Genomic DNA, 16,523 nt, shown 5'->3' with positions numbered 1-16,523 from the left:
CATAATTTATCTAAAAAATTTCACTATTTTACAAGAACAACAAAAACATTGGCAATATTGTGATAAAAGTCAGAATTTTATATGACAAATGTCACCATTTTGCATTAAAAAGTAATTTTGCATTAAAAAGTAATAATTTTACATAAAAAAGTAATAATTTTGCATTAAAAAGTAATAATTTTACATAAAAAAGTAATACTTTTACAAGAAAATGTTGCAATATTACAGAAACAGAAAGAATATGAGAAATTGTTTGCAATTTTATAAGAGAAACGTTGACACACTGTGACAAAAAGACTGCTTTTAGTTATTTATTTATTTTGAATTTTTTGTTGGTAATAGGTTTTGAATCTTCATTATTTACTTCAAGTTATTACAGTATGTCTCTAAATACATATTTGTTAATTTTTTTTAAATTAAATTAATTTTGGCCAAAGGGGGCACATTTCAATTTCTTACACACATTTGTTATTTCATATGTTGACCAGAGGGGAAGCACTTCTAAAACCGACACACAGTCAATTTGAAAAATCCCACTTTTTTGGCACCACCCTACTTTTGACAGATTTCACCACCAGGGGTGCAAATGAGACATTCTTTATTTTGTGTTGTTTGTAATGTGCTTAAGGCCGATGACAAACGAGTCACGAACCACAGATGGCCCCTGTGCCGCACTTAGGGCAACCCAGCTGTAAAAGCTAACTGTTAATGGCTACTATAGTCTTAGTACCCTAATGTAGTTGTTCATCCTATGGTCTCATATAGGACGCAAGTTGTTTTACGTCAGCACCGGAAGTCGTAAAATCAGCTGTTCACCTGGCGGGTTTTTTCGGGGATGAATAGGGAAGTCCTTCTTTAGCTGCCGTTGCACCTGTCAATGTTTACTTTTGTTTGCATATGAAATCAACAAAAAAATCCTGACTTTGGAGCAATGTTCACAGACTCTAGCATTTGTCTCTCTATCAGATGCAATGGTTTTCCGTATTGGGACCATGATTTCGGTCCTAACTTGTTCACTGGTCCTCATATGGAAGGTACTTTTCCTTGTTGATGTCTCAGGAAGGGTAGAAATACAAGAATAGACACACACACACACAAGTCTAACCAAGTCACAACCAAGGCCAAAAACCAAAACACAGAAATAAATTATAACGTGAATTATTATTACCTGTCATGATCCCACATGAGTTGGGACAATGTTCATTATTTGGAATCACTTTCTGTCCTGGTGCTGCTATTTGGTCAGTATTTCCTGTTTGGTCTATTTTGCAGCACCGTCAGTTCTTTGTCCTGCTAGCACATCTGTTCCTCATTCTTAATTAGTTCTACTTACTGTAGTGCCACCAGCTTCCCTTCTTTAGTGATAGTTTATTTATTAATGTATGCCATTGTGTACTTTGTTTTCTGAGTCCCTGCTAAACCAGGGGTATCAAACTCATTTTCAGTGAGGGCCACATCGCAGTAATGGCTGCTTTCAGAGGGCCTCTTTTAAAAAAAAATTAATTTACATTATGCACACGGGTAATAACCTGTGATTAATCATGATTAATCGAATAGCTCAGGCACAGCTAATTTTATTACCTATTCTGTGTTGCAGGATTGCACCAAGAAAAAATCCTACTTTGTGAACCCGTTCTCAAACAATGGCAATAAAAAACTATTCTGATTCTGATTCTAATTCTGATTCTGGAACACCTTTGGGATGAATTAGAACGGAGACTGAGAGCCAGGCCTTCTCGACCAACGTCAGCGTGTGACCTCACCAATGCACTTTTGGAAGAATGGTGGAAAACTCCTATAAACACACTCTGCAACCTTGTGGACAGCCTTCCCAGAAGAGTTGAAGCTGTAAAAGCTGCAAAAGGTGGACCGACATTATATTGAACCCTATGGGTTAGGAATGGGATGGCACTTGAAGTTCATATGTGAGTCAAGGCAGGTGGCCAAATACTTTCGGCAATATAGTGTATTTAGTAAAAGAAGGTGAAGGGAGCAGTGAGCAGCAGTGGTGGCTGCGCCCGGGAATCATTTTTTGTGATTTAACCCCCAATTCCAACCCTTGATGCTGAGTGCCAAGCAGGGAGGTAATGGGTCCCATTTTTTATCGTCTTTGGTATGACTCGGCCGGGGTTTGAACTCACAACCTACCGATCTCAGGGCGGACACTCTAACCACTAGGCCACTGAGCAGGTTGCCAGGAGAACGCTACATTTTGGACTGCATTGTGCCGAGTGTGAAATTTGGTGGAGGAGGAATTATGGTGTGGGGTTGTTTTTCCAGGAGTTGGGCTTGGCCCCTTAGTTCCAGTGAAAGGAACTTTGATTGCTCCACGATACCAAAACATGTTGGACAATTCCATGCTCCCAACCTTGTGGGAACAGTTTGGAGCGGGGCCCCTTCCTCTTCCAACATGACTGTGGACCAGTGCACAAAGCAAGGTCCATTGATTGAGACGTTTATTAGTAGATTGCACAGTACAGTACATATTCCGTACAACTGACCCACTAAATGGTAACACCCGAATACGTTTTTCAACTCGTTTAAGTCGGGGTCCACGTTTATCAATTCATGGTAAACATGGACGACAGAGTCTGGTGTGGATGAACTTGACTGGCCTGCACAGAGTCCTGACCTGAACCCGATCATTATGTAGCGGCTTACTTGGATTAATGAGACAAGATGCAGAGAGCTTCGACTTGTGCAAATTTGATTCTCTCCTCCTTTTCTCCTCACAATTTCATGAAAATGCATATACCTGTATGGGTGAGGGCCGACATCCGGGCAACTGAGCTACATACGGGTTCTTCGAGCCATAGCAACCAGACTGGCGTTGAAAACAAACCGTTGTCATTACTCTTTAACCTGTCGACCTACGCTGGTTAAACCCGTCATTCTGCCTCCAGAATGCCGAAAAACTGTGTTGTTTTTGGTTGTGCTAACCACACAACTGGAAACAGGGAAAACAAAGGTTGTATTTTGTTCTGCCAAAGCGTGATAAAAGCCCACAGAGACGAGACAAATGGCTCGCAGCTTTACACTGGGAAAACGAGGACGGTTCTCACTGGAGTCCCCCAAAGTCCCGGGTCGTGTGTTCGGATCACTTCGTTTCTGGTAAATATAAGGAACAAAAATCCACCTTCTTAACCACAACTTGGCTATACGTCCGTGCTAATGATGTACTTGTTGAATTTGTACCTTATAACGTTCGACAGCTGAAGTTGTTGTACAAAAATAATATGCGGTATATACTATATAGTCTATAGCCTAGCTAGCTATTTTCGAAAACCGGACAACGAGAGGATACCAAAGGCAGCGTTAAGATGGACACCACCGGGAAAACGTAAGCCAGGGCGGCCAAAGAACACCTGGCGAAGAACAGTTGAAGGGGAGCTGAAAGAGATGAAGCTTACATGGGGCGAGGCACAGAGACGAGCACAGCAGCGAGATGAATGGCGTCGAGTCGTCGAAGCCTTATTTCCCATCCGGGAAGAAGAGGATTAAGTTAAGTAAGTAATATACTATATAGTCTATAGCCTAGCTAGCTATTTTCGAAAACCGGTTTCGTTTAAATTTGCACTTAACAGTTGGGTTTTTAAAAACCAATAAACCCTATAATTTTCATGTTGCCATTCAATACATGTAGCCCTTAAATCTCTCAATATTTTATACACTAACACTTGATCTTGTTGTTGATAACTTCCACGTCTCTTTCTTAGTAGCGCGCAGGCTAAGCTAACTAGTAAGCTAAGCTAAGCCTGAGAAGCTTTAAAGTTCACTGAGACGAGTCTGACGCAAATCATACATTTTCGTTTTTTCACCCGATATGCGAATAAGTAAAATGCGTAAATGAAGGATTTAACGCCGACTTCCAAGCCACAACGCTCGTTAAATGCTTTTTCTGTCAATGCTGTGTTCGCTGTGAGCTGGTTTGTTTTCAACGAATTCCCGGTTGCTAGGGGATTGGTAGGCGGAAGTGACGTAGGTCCGCCCTCACCCATACTATGAAAATGGACAGAAAATACAAATGCCATCGTACCATATTACCACAAACAATGCATAAATCATGTTTACATTTTTAAACTTATAAACAAATCTTTTTTATTAGATAAAATAATGACATTTTCCCGTTTGTTTGAAATGAAATGAACCATTAGTTTTACAATAAATAAACAATTAGTCTCCTCCTACCTTCTTCCGCTTCCAAGGGCGCTAAGTTTTGCTCAGCTTGTTAGCCTAGCTTCCACACACAGCTCGTAGTGACGCTCCTTAAATGTGACATATAAACAACACCAACACAAGTCACAATAAAATAACCTCTCACAAATGTTCACACAGAATATGAGAAATATATCTTTGTCAGCATGTTTTACCAGTCCTGGAGTAACTTGAGTATGCTGTTGAAGTCAGACGGAACGGCAGCAGGAAGTCAAGCATCAGCAATAAAGGAAGTAACAGAATAAGAGTAGGCTCTTCAAAATAAAGGCACAAAAAAAAAAAAACGTAACATGACAGAACTGCATTTTTCTCATGAACAAAATTTGCTGCCATTTACACATTATTGAGTAAAAGTAGCGGTTCGCATAGGCACTACAGTACTTTCTGCTGTTTTTGCAGGTGCTTTTAAATAGCAATTGTTTTGACTATGTACCGTATTTTTCGGACTATAAGTCGCAGGTTTTTTCATAGTTTGGCCGGGGGTGCGACTTATGTCACATTACCGTAAAATATCAAATAATATTATTTAGCTAATTCACGTAAGAGACTAGACGTATAAGATTTCATCGAATTTAGCGATTAGGAGTGACAGATTGTTTGGTAAACGTATAGCATGTTCTATATGTTATAGTTATTTGAATGACTCTTACCATAATATGTTACACTGTAAAAAAAAAAAATTCTGTAAAAAAAATGGTCAAAACCATAAAATTAAAGTAAAAAATTGTAAACCAAATAATGTTCAAAAACATTATAATTACAGAAATTTTCATGAAACGTTTTACGGAAAAAATATCGTAATATTACATGAATTTGAAAGTAATTTAAGAAAACAGAAAATGCTATGTATAATTAATTTGGTATTTTTCTGTAAAAAAAATTTGAAATATACATAGTTTGTCATTAATGGCATATTACTTAAAATAACAGGCGGATTGTTTATTTGCAGAAAATGTCTTCAATTCTACAGTTTTATAAACTATTTAAAAAAAATAGAAAAATTACAGTAGTAATTTAGAGTAAATTAACCATTTTATATTTTTTAACAGTGTACGTTAACATACCAGGCACGTTCTCAGTTGGTGATTTATGCGTCATATAACGTACACTTATTCAGCCTGTTGTTCACTATTCTTTATTTATTTTAAATTGCCTTTCAAATGTCTATTCTTGGTGTTGGGTTTTATCAAATAAATGTCCCCAAAAAATGCGACTTATACTCCAGTGCGACTTATATATGTTTTTTTCCTTCTTTATTATGCATTTTCGGCAGGTGCGACTTATAGTCTGAAAAATACGGTAGTCATCCACTTAAAAAACTTTTACGGAAACGTTGTCTTCTGATGTAAGATGAGCAATGACTAAACACACACACACACATGCACACACACACACACGTACACACCATCATTACTGTAGTTCTTCTGGAGCCAATCTCACACATTTATCCGAGCCAGACTAGTTGCACGGCTGCAATCCTCCAAGACATCTCATGTTGCGTATCAACACTTCCATGTGGGCAGAGTGAGCCTTAAGTAGGTTGGAGGAATGGCCTGCACTCTTCACTTTGGTCTCCAAGCCCTCCAGGCGGGAAAGGCATGTGTCAGAGAGGCCGCTGCTCGTTATCGACGTGCTCGCAGGCACGAAGTCGCGAGCCGGCCCGGTAACTCGGCAGCCGCATCGCAACAGCCGTGTGTGTGATGGAGGATGGTATGGCTCAGCCGTCACAGCAACACAGTGTGCAGCACGATGCATCACTTTGCATTGATCCCAGCACACGGGGCCATTTACATGTTGTTTCATGTGGTGCGCTGTAATGAACGCTTGCAGATTAAACACGGCTGTCACTCAAGATTACTGCCGTGCTGCAATATATTGAATAATATTGGCATCTAATCATTTCATTTGATCATGTGTGTGGGGGCAGGACGGTGGTACAGGGGTTAGTGCATGTGCCTCACAATACGAAGGTCCTGAGTAGTCTTGGTTCAATCCCGAGTTTGCATGTTCTCCCCCGTGACTGCGTGGGTACTCCGGCTTCCTCCCACCTCCAAAGACATGCACCTGGGGATAGGCCCCTCCCACTTCCAAAGACATGCACCTGGGGATAGGCCCCTCCCATCCCCAAAGACATGCACCTGGGGATAGGCCCCTCCCATCCCCAAAGACATGCACCTGGGGATAGGCCCCTCCCACCCCCAAAGACATGCACCTGGGGATAGGCCCCTCCCACCCCCAAAGACATGCACCTGGGGATAGGCCCCTCCCACCCCCAAAGACATGCACCTGGGGATAGGTTGATTGGCAACACTAAAATGGTCCCGAGTGTGTGAATGTGAGTGTGAATGTTGTCTGTCTATCCGTGTTGGCCCTGCGATGAGGTGGCGACTTGTCCAGGGTGCACACCGCCTTCCGCCCGAATGCAGCTGAGATAGACTCCAGCACCCCCCGCGACCCCAAAAGGGACAAGCGGTAGAAAATGGATGAACGGATGGATGATCATGTGTGCAGATGTGTGTAAAGTGACAATGCTGTCACTTTATTGCTTCAATGGAAAGTAAGCGTGTGGAGGACTCGCTCTTCCGGGTTCCTCGGACCACCAATGACGGACATGACAGGCTTGACGGTTTGGAGATTTTGTCACTTTTCAGCACTCGCCTCTTCTCCCCGTCTCGCTCTTCCGGTCGCTTTTCAGCCTTCCGCGTCTTCGTCTGCGTCTCGCTCTCGCTTCCGCTCGGGTTCGTTCTCGGCCCATCCACTCCGACTTTCACCAACACCCTCCTTCCCGGCTGCTGCCCCTTTTATACAGTGACAGGTGATGAGACAACTGCGCTCGGGTGGGCCATCGACGCACCTGTCGCCCATCTCGGAGCCGGCCCCCGGCGTGCCCCGCCTCGCTGCAGGTCCGCAGGCCACGCCTCCTCACAAAGCGTTAACATGATTTTTCCTTTCTTTAATAAGGAATTGTGTGTCGAGGAGTGAGGCACGGAGGGGGATGTGTTTGCACAGAGGAAATACCGTATTTTTCGGACTATAAGTCGCAGTTTTTTTCATAGTTTGGCCGGGGGTGCGACTTATACTCAGGAGCGACTTATGTATAGTAAGTATAAATGTATAATGTAATATATGACAATATATTTATCTGTACAGTAACCTATTTATTTATTTATATATGCACCTTATTGCTTTTTTATCCTGCACTACCATGAGCTAATGTAACAACATTTCGTTCTTATCTGTACTGTAAAGTTGAATTTTGAATGACAATAAAAAGGAAGTCTAAGTCTAAAGTGTGAAATTATTAACACATTAGCGTAAAATATCAAATAATATTATTTAGCTCATTCACGTAAGAGACTAGATGTATAAGATTTCATGGGATTTAGTGATTAGGAGTGACAGATTGTTTGGTAAACGTATAGCATGTTCTATATGTTATAGTTATTTGAATGACTCTTACCATAATATGTTACGTTAACATACCAGGCACGTTCTCAGTTGGTTATTTATGCGTCATATAACATACACTTATTCAGCCTGTTGTTCACTATTCTTTATTTATTTTAAATTGCCTTTCAAATGTCTATTCTTGGTGTTGGGTTTTAGCAAATAAATTTCCCCCAAAAATGCGACTTATATATGTTTTTTTCCTTCTTTATTATGCATTTTCGGCAGGTGCGACTTATACTCCGGAGCGACTTATACTCCGAAAAATACGGTACTTGTTGGAATTGGACCCGTTGTTAGCATGAAATTGGCAATAAAAAATAAAAAGAGAGTCAGACTTTGTGTGTCTTCTTTTGGACGCTACAATACATTATATTACTTAGTTTTTTTTAAGGTGTGGCGGTAAATATATTGCTGTGGCTCACCGCCACAGTCAAACACATTAAGGGGACCCCCTGTGCAGCAGGGAAGTGCCCTGGAAGCATGAGGAAAGCGATGCATGTTTAGGTACAAATAGGGTTGTACGGTATACCGGTACTAGTATATTACTGCGATACTAATTAATCATATTCGGTACTATACCGCCTCTAAAAAGTACCGGTCTCCACCCCCCCTTTTTTTTTTTAAACGTACATGACGGCGCGTCATTGTTGCGTCGTGGCATTGCTGGTTTATGAGCAGACGAGCATGTTCGGCAGCGCACAATCCCGGAGTACTTACAAGCAGACACAGTGTGTAGACAGAAAAGGGAGAACGGACGCATTTTGGTGTAAAAACTAAAGATAAAGGTGAAGTTATAACACTGAAACGCCCTCAGGAAGAGGTGCTTTAAGACATGGCTAGCGTCCAGGCGCAGTCGGCAGTGTTGTAGCTACTTCTAAATCACTAATCCTCGTCTCCATGGCGACAAATAAAAATAATTTTCTTACAAGTAACAGTATCACTGCAGGACGAGGAATAGCTAAACATGCTTCACTACACACCGTAGCTCACCGGCATCACAATGTAAACAAACGCCATGGGTGGATCTACAGCTGACATCCACTGTAATGATACTAAGTACAGGAGCGTATCTAGTCGATACTACTATAATTACATCGATATTTTTTATCGTCACACAATCTTTTTTCCTTTTTAAAATTCTTATTATGTTTATAAACTCAGGGATTTACGTCCCTGGACACATGAGGACTTTGAATATGACCATTTATGATTGATACCTAAATTGGTGGTATCATCCAAAACTAATGTAAAGTATCAAACAACAGAAGAATAAGTGATTATTACATTTTAACAGAAGTGTAAATAGAACATGTTAAAAGAGAAAATAAGCAGATATTAACAAGCATTTTTTACAGTTTGTCCCTCATAATTTTGACAAAATAATAGAATGATAAATGACACAATATGTTACTGCATATGTCAGCAGACTAAATTAGGAGCCTTTGTTTGTTTACTTACTACTAAAAGACAAGTTGTCTTGTATGTTCACTATTTTATTTCAGGACAAACTTGCAATAATAAACATATGTTTCATGTTGTTCAAATAAAGCCAATAATGCCATTTTTTTGTGGTCCCCTTTATTTAGAAAAGTACCGAAAAGTATCGAAATACATTTTGGTACCAGTACCAAAATATTGGTACCGGGACAACCCTAGGTACAAAGCAAAGCAACAAAAAGTGTGGGGAATGCAATGCAACATAGACAGGTGGCGGAGGCAAACAGGAAGTGGAAAGCAAAAATAACTCAGGACGGGAAATAATACAGAAACTAATAATAACATTCAAACTGTTATGTGAAATCATGACAGCTGTGGTGTTTGTATTGATAGTTATCATCTTTATATTGTGCCTTTTTGCTTAATGTTTCCCTATTTTTGGAGTTTCGAACAGCCTTGGTGTGGCATTTAAATGTTGTAAGCAACATGACACATATACAGGTCATGAAGGTCATTTGTTGGATAAGTCCACCATATTTGTTGTTATTTGTGTTATCCTAATATAGCGGTGTTGTACTGTCGTAGGGTTTTTAATCTCGAATTTGTCTGCGCTAGGGTTGTACGATATACCGGTATTAGTATAGTACAGTGATACTAATGAATCATATTCGGTACTATACCGCCTCTAAAAAGTACCGGTCCCCCACCCCACCCCCGCACCCCTGTTGTCGTCACGTTGTGTCATTGATGGTTTTACAAGCAGACGAGCATGTTCGGCAGCACACAATCACAGAGTACTTACAAGCAGACACAGTGAGTAGACAGAAAAGGGAGAACGGACGCATTTTGGTGTAAAAACTAAAGAGAAAGGTGAAGATTTTACACTGAAACGCCCTCAGGAAGAGGTGCTGTGTGAGTCTGCAGTGTTTTAGCTACTTCTAAATCACTAATCCTCGCCTCCATGACGACAAATAAAGTAAGTTTCTTACAAGTATCATTATCACTGCAGGACGAGGAATAGCTAAACATGTTTCACTACACACCGTAGCTCACCGGCGTCAAAATGTAAACAAACGCCATGGGTGGATCTACACCTAACATCCACTGTAATGATATCAAGTACAACAGCATATCAAGTCGATACTACTATGATTACAGCGATATTTTTCAGCAACACAAAATCTTTTTTTATTTTTTTAATTCATATTATGTTTATAAAGTCAGGAAATATGTCCCTGGACACATGAGGACTTTGAATATGACCAATGTATGATCCTCTAACTACTTGGTATCGGATTGATGCCCAAATTTGTGGTATTATTCAAAACTAATGTAAAGTATCAAACAACAGAAGAAAAAGTGATTATTACATTTTAACAGAAGTGTAGATAGAACATGTTAAAAGACAAAATGAGCAGATATAAACAATAAATAAACAAGTAGATTAATAAGCATTTTTTACAGTTTGTCCCTCATAATTTTGACAAAATAATAAAATGGAAAATGACACAATATGTTACTGGATATGTCAGCAGACTAAATTAGGAGCCTTTGTTTGTTTAATTACTACTAAAAGACAATGTGGAAGGGGGGCGTGGCCTGCGGACCTGCAGCGAAACGGGGTGTGCCAGGACCGGCTTTGAGATCAGCGATACGTGCGTAGATGGCCCACCTGGGCCTGGTTATTTAATCACCTGTCGCTCTGTTAAAAGGCAGCAGCCGGGGGAGGAGAGAGGTGGTGGAGCTGGAGCGGAGCTAGAGCGAGACAGAGACACTTGCATCACAGTGTTGTAACCCTGATCCGGGCTCGCGTGGAAGATGTTTGGGGGAAACCTACACAGACAAGTTCAAGTAGTATGTTCACTATTTTATTTAAGGACAATCTTGCAATAAGAAACATATGTTTAATGTACCCTAAGATTTTTTGTTAAATCAAAGCCCTTTGTGGTCTCCTTTATTTAGAAAAGTACCTAAATAATTTTGGTGCCGGTACCAAAATATTGGTATCGGGACAACACTAGTCTGCACATACATTTATTAATATAAATGCCTGGTTCATGTATCAACACAAACGTGTGGGAATCATGCTTCAAATAAGAAATCTTGTGCACTGCAAAAACTGAAATCTAAGTAAGATGAAATATGATATTTGCTTATTTTCTGTCCAATAAGATAATTCTTCTCACTAAGCAGATTTTATGATAGAGTGTTTTACTTGTTTTAAGGGTTTTGGTCCTAAATGATCTCAGTAAGATATTACAGCTTGTTGCTGAGATTTGATGACCTATATTGAGTAAAACATGCTTGAAACTAGAATATCAACTGTTGCAAAGCTGTGTCATCAACACTCACAAGTATAAAACTACTTTTTTAAAGTAATATTTTTTTATTTCAAGCCAAGCATGAAAAAAAAAATCATGATTTTGACACAATTGTATCTCATAATTAAAACAGATGACAGCCAAATGGACTTTGCTGTTTTATTTTCAATGAAACAATAGAAAATACGTACTCTTATAGTAGTACAGTTGGCACAGTACAGTAAACTGACAGTTAATATTTAAACATTTAACATTTCAAACTATTTTGAACAGAAATAGTTCATGCACATTCAGATAAATTCTTCAAAATTACACTTAAAGATTTTTTGGCCCTGGGCCGGGCTGTATATATGCGCACTAATTGACTGAAAGAGCACGCACTTGGCGCGATGATGTCATGTTATCCATGGAAAAATGCATCTTTAGACAATATGATTTGCCTGAGCGGCTAGGAGACCCCGAGAGTAAGCCTTGTTGCCTTTCCATTAAGAACAATAAATTAGTTTTTAGTATAAGTTTGCCGGTTTCAAGAAATGTAATGCCGAGCGCATATCATTATGTCAAGATAATGGCACTAGCATTTACTTAATTTAAAAATATTTTTCAACATATTGAGCAAAAAGGTCTCATTTTTTTTCTACCAAGAAAAGTGCACTTGTTATTAGTGAGAATATACTTATTTTAAGCTATTTTTGGGTTCATTGAGGTTAGTTCATTTTGTTTGTTTTGGAAAGTCTTGACAAGCCGAATTTTCTTGTTCTATTGGCAGATAATTTTACTTAGTTCAAATAAAATACCCCTCATTTTTGTATTTTTTTTTTCTTGTTTTTGAACACTGACTTTTTGCAGTGTAGCTGCAGAGCACCCACAGAAAAGACCCTGGGGAGCCAGAAATCCAGCCTGGCTAGACCCATAAAAGAATAAGTGATTCTTAACGGTGCAGCAGTAAAACGTGCACCTCCTACCTAACCCGGAGCATTTTTTTCACTGTGACCGCATGCCTTTTTTTTGTTGCAACGTGCAGCAGGTAAAGGCCATTAGATGGTCGGTCTGCACGTCGGACCCCACAGCTATTTAGAAAGGTCGGGTGGGATTTTGGAGGATGAGATTCGACCTTGAATAACAACGGTGAAGAATGAGGTCCTGCGTGCAACACACAGTTGAGGAGAAAGTATGCACGCCGCATCAGGGAAGGTGTAAGTGAGCACCCCTCACATACCAAGTGATATTTACACAGAGGGGATGGGTGAGCATGTGCAAAGCGACAACACATGCTCCATGTTGCATGCACCTGAGTCGTCCGACTGGAGGTCGCCCACGTTGTGACACTGCGATCCACTATCTCGCGCAGGTCCAGCTCCTCGTCCGACACGTGTCTTCCATTACGCTCGCACCGTTCCAGGCGTTGCCCGGAATTCTGTGAGAAAAAGGAAAATAAATAAAAAACCCCAGCTATCACGTACCAGGCGCACAGAGAAAATGAACCGAGTAAGTCGACTGCACCGACGCATCCGACCGGGATGTTTGTGTGCGGCAAATACGGCAAATGGACCAATGAGGAATGCACAGCTGTTTCATGTCAAGGTCGTTTGTCAAGTGAACGCATGTAAAAATGTCAACAATGCTCAGGAGAGGAGCTTTGACTTGAGTTTGGGTTGATTTGGAACATGCATGCATGCAACATGTTGCATCACACGTGCACCCATGCAACATGATGCATCACACGTGCATGCGTGCAACATGATGCATCACACGTGCATGCGTGCAACATGATGCATCACACGTGCATGTGTGCAACATGATGCATCACACGTGCATGCGTGCAACATGATGCATCACACGTGCATGCATACAACATGATGCAGCACACGTGCATGCGTGCAACATGATGCAGCACAAGTGCATGCGTGCAACATGATGCATCACACATGCATGCATACAACATGATGCATCACACGTGCATGCGTGCAACATGATGCATCACACGTGCATGCGTGCAACATGATGCATCACACATGCATGCGTGCAACATGATGCATCACACATGCATGCATACAACATGATGCATCACACGTGCATGCGTGCAACATGATGCAGCACACGTGCATGCGTGCAACATGATGCATCACACATGCATGCGTGCAACATGATGCATCACACGTGCATGCGTGCAACATGATGCATCACACGTGCATGCGTGCAACATGATGCATCACACGTGCATGCGTGAAACATGATGCATCACACGTGCATGCATGCAACATGATGCATCACACGTGCATGCGTGCAACATGATGCATCACACGTGCATGCGTGCAACATGATGCATCACACGTGCATGCATGCAACATGATGCATCACATGTGCATGCGTGCAACATGATGCATCACACGTGCATGCGTGCAACATGATGCATCACACATGCATGCAACATGTTGCATCACACATGCATGCATGCAACATGATGCATCACACATGCATGCAACATGTTGCATCACACGTGCATGCAACATGTTGCATCACACGTGCATGCATGCAACATGATGCATCACACATGCATGCAACATGTTGCATCACACGTGCATGCATGTGTGATGCAACATGATGCATCACACATGCATGCATGCAACATGTTGCATCACACATACATGCACGTGTGATGCAACATGTTGCATCACATGTGCATGCATGCAACATGATGCATCACACGTGCATGCATGCAACATGATGCATCACACGTGCATGCGTGCAACATGATGCATCACATGTGCATGCATGCAACATGATGCATCACATGTGCATGCATGCAACATGATGCATCACACGTGCATGCATGCAACATGTTGCATCACATGTGCATGCATGCAACATGATGCATCACACGTGCATGCATGCAACATGATGCATCACACGTGCATGCATGCAACATGATGCATCACACGTGCATGCATGCAACATGATGCATCACACATGCATGCATGCAACATTATGCATCACACGTGCATGCATGCAACATGATGCATCACACATGCATGCATGCAACATGATGCATCACACGTGCATGCGTGCAACATGATGCATCACATGTGCATGCGTGCAACATGATGCATCACACGTGCATGCATACAACATGATGCATCACATTTTCCAGTTTCTCTATTCAACAGGTTCGAAAATGAGTAGGAAGAAGCCGAGCTTACATTTTATTGCGTGTATATATATGTGTGTATATATGTATATATGCGTGTACACGTGTATATATGTGTGTATATATGTATATATGTGTGTTTTTTGAACTGGGAAAATTCCCGGTTTTCGCGAAATTCCAGGAATTGGTAATACCATTTTTCAATTTAACATGTTACTACTTTAACATTTCTCAACCGATTTGAAAAATTTCAACACCAACCATTTCAACTCATTCAGACCATTCAAGTTTTTTCTTACCATTTTCAAAAAAAATCCCACTTTTCCCGAAATTTCCCGAAGTCAGATGGAAGCGTGAGAAGAAAACTGTAGCTGTTGTCTGCTTTGTCATTTCTGTGTTCGAGGACCGGTACCGGTCGGTGACGCATTTGCCACCAGGCCGCACAAAAACATTTAATCATTTATAAACTACGACATTTTCTCTGACTTAACTTTCACCTGTCCTACTAGACACGCCAATTAGCTTGTTTATAGGTGTATGATAAAACTCCTGATGTGAAGTCGCTATTTGTTATATGTGTTATGTTGTTTATGTCACATGGGACAATGCACAATAATAAACAAATAAAATGTAAATGTACAAGATTGTAGGCAAAGGCTAATTTCCATCCACAGTCCCAGACAGGTTTATAGTACAGAGTATAAACCAGAAGTTCTTAACCTTTTTGACCTAGGGCCTAACTTTTCCATTGCAGAGGGGCCCACTTAAATATTAACACTGAGTAAGTCATTTTACTCTTGATTTTGATCGTATTTATTAATTATTTCTAAACGACTTACAGCCTTCTCAAATGATATGAAACCCTTGGTTAATCACCAAGATTATTATCAAGGCTTAGGTCAGGCTGATTACGGCAATAAATACAAATATATTGAAAAAGAAGGGACACATAAAAACGGATGAAAAATAAATGTACATACATGAGGAGGGGGGGCGTGGTCTGCGGGCCTGCCACGGAGCGGGGTGTGTAAGGACCGGCCTCAAAAGCCAGCGGCAGGTGAGTAGATTGCCCAGCTGGGGTGAGTTATGTAATCACCTGTCGCCCTTATTAGCAGCAGCCGGACCGAGACAGGTGGTTGGAGTTGGAGAGAGAGAGACACACGCTGGAGAGTAGAACAGGGCAGCAAGAGAGACTGAAGCTGAAAAGTCGAGTGCGTTTGCCGCAGAGTGGACTTAATAAAACATTATTGAATCCAGAATACCGGGCTCTCGTGCCAGTGTGTGGTGGTCAGGAGAACCCACTAGAGGGCAAACTCTACAATACATTTAAAAGACATACATTCTAATTACATTAATAATAAATATTAATAGTGTATATGTTACTTAAATAAACTGTGTGCAAATTAAATGACAGCTTTGCCACTTTAGTCATAATTTTTGCGCTTAAGACATGTCTCTATGCTTCTTCTGTTTGTTTAATATTTTTCATTACCGCCACAAGTGGTGGAAAAGTGCACTACAACCGAGTACCGCTGCAGCATGTACGGACCACAGCTGAGGAACTTATACTTTTCGGCAGCCTCTATAGTTACGAAACACTAATATAAACTATCAACCTTCCATCTCATCGCAAAGAAACAGGCCCAGAGCTCCCTCTTGTCAGGACGTGGACTGTGAGGGCTTCGTTTTCCCGAGATGCGAGTAAAGCTGGAACGGACATGGCTTGGAGGTGAATACATGATTTATTAAAACACTAACAAACTACAAAAAAAAGGAAGCAAACAAAAGGCGCGCACAATGGCGGACAACAAACTTGACTAATGAAACAAAACTTGCACAAAGGCAGAAACTATGAACAATAAACAAAAAGTTACTTGGCATGGAACTATGGTAGCAGGAATATCATGGGTAGCGTGGATGGATAGACAGATAATGTCACCAGGACGAACAAC

This window comes from Entelurus aequoreus, linkage group LG06, assembly GCF_033978785.1.
Source record: "Entelurus aequoreus isolate RoL-2023_Sb linkage group LG06, RoL_Eaeq_v1.1, whole genome shotgun sequence".
Classification (NCBI taxonomy): domain Eukaryota; kingdom Metazoa; phylum Chordata; class Actinopteri; order Syngnathiformes; family Syngnathidae; genus Entelurus; species Entelurus aequoreus.
The sequence above is the reverse complement of the archived record's forward strand: the minus strand, read 5'-3'. Positions refer to the sequence as shown.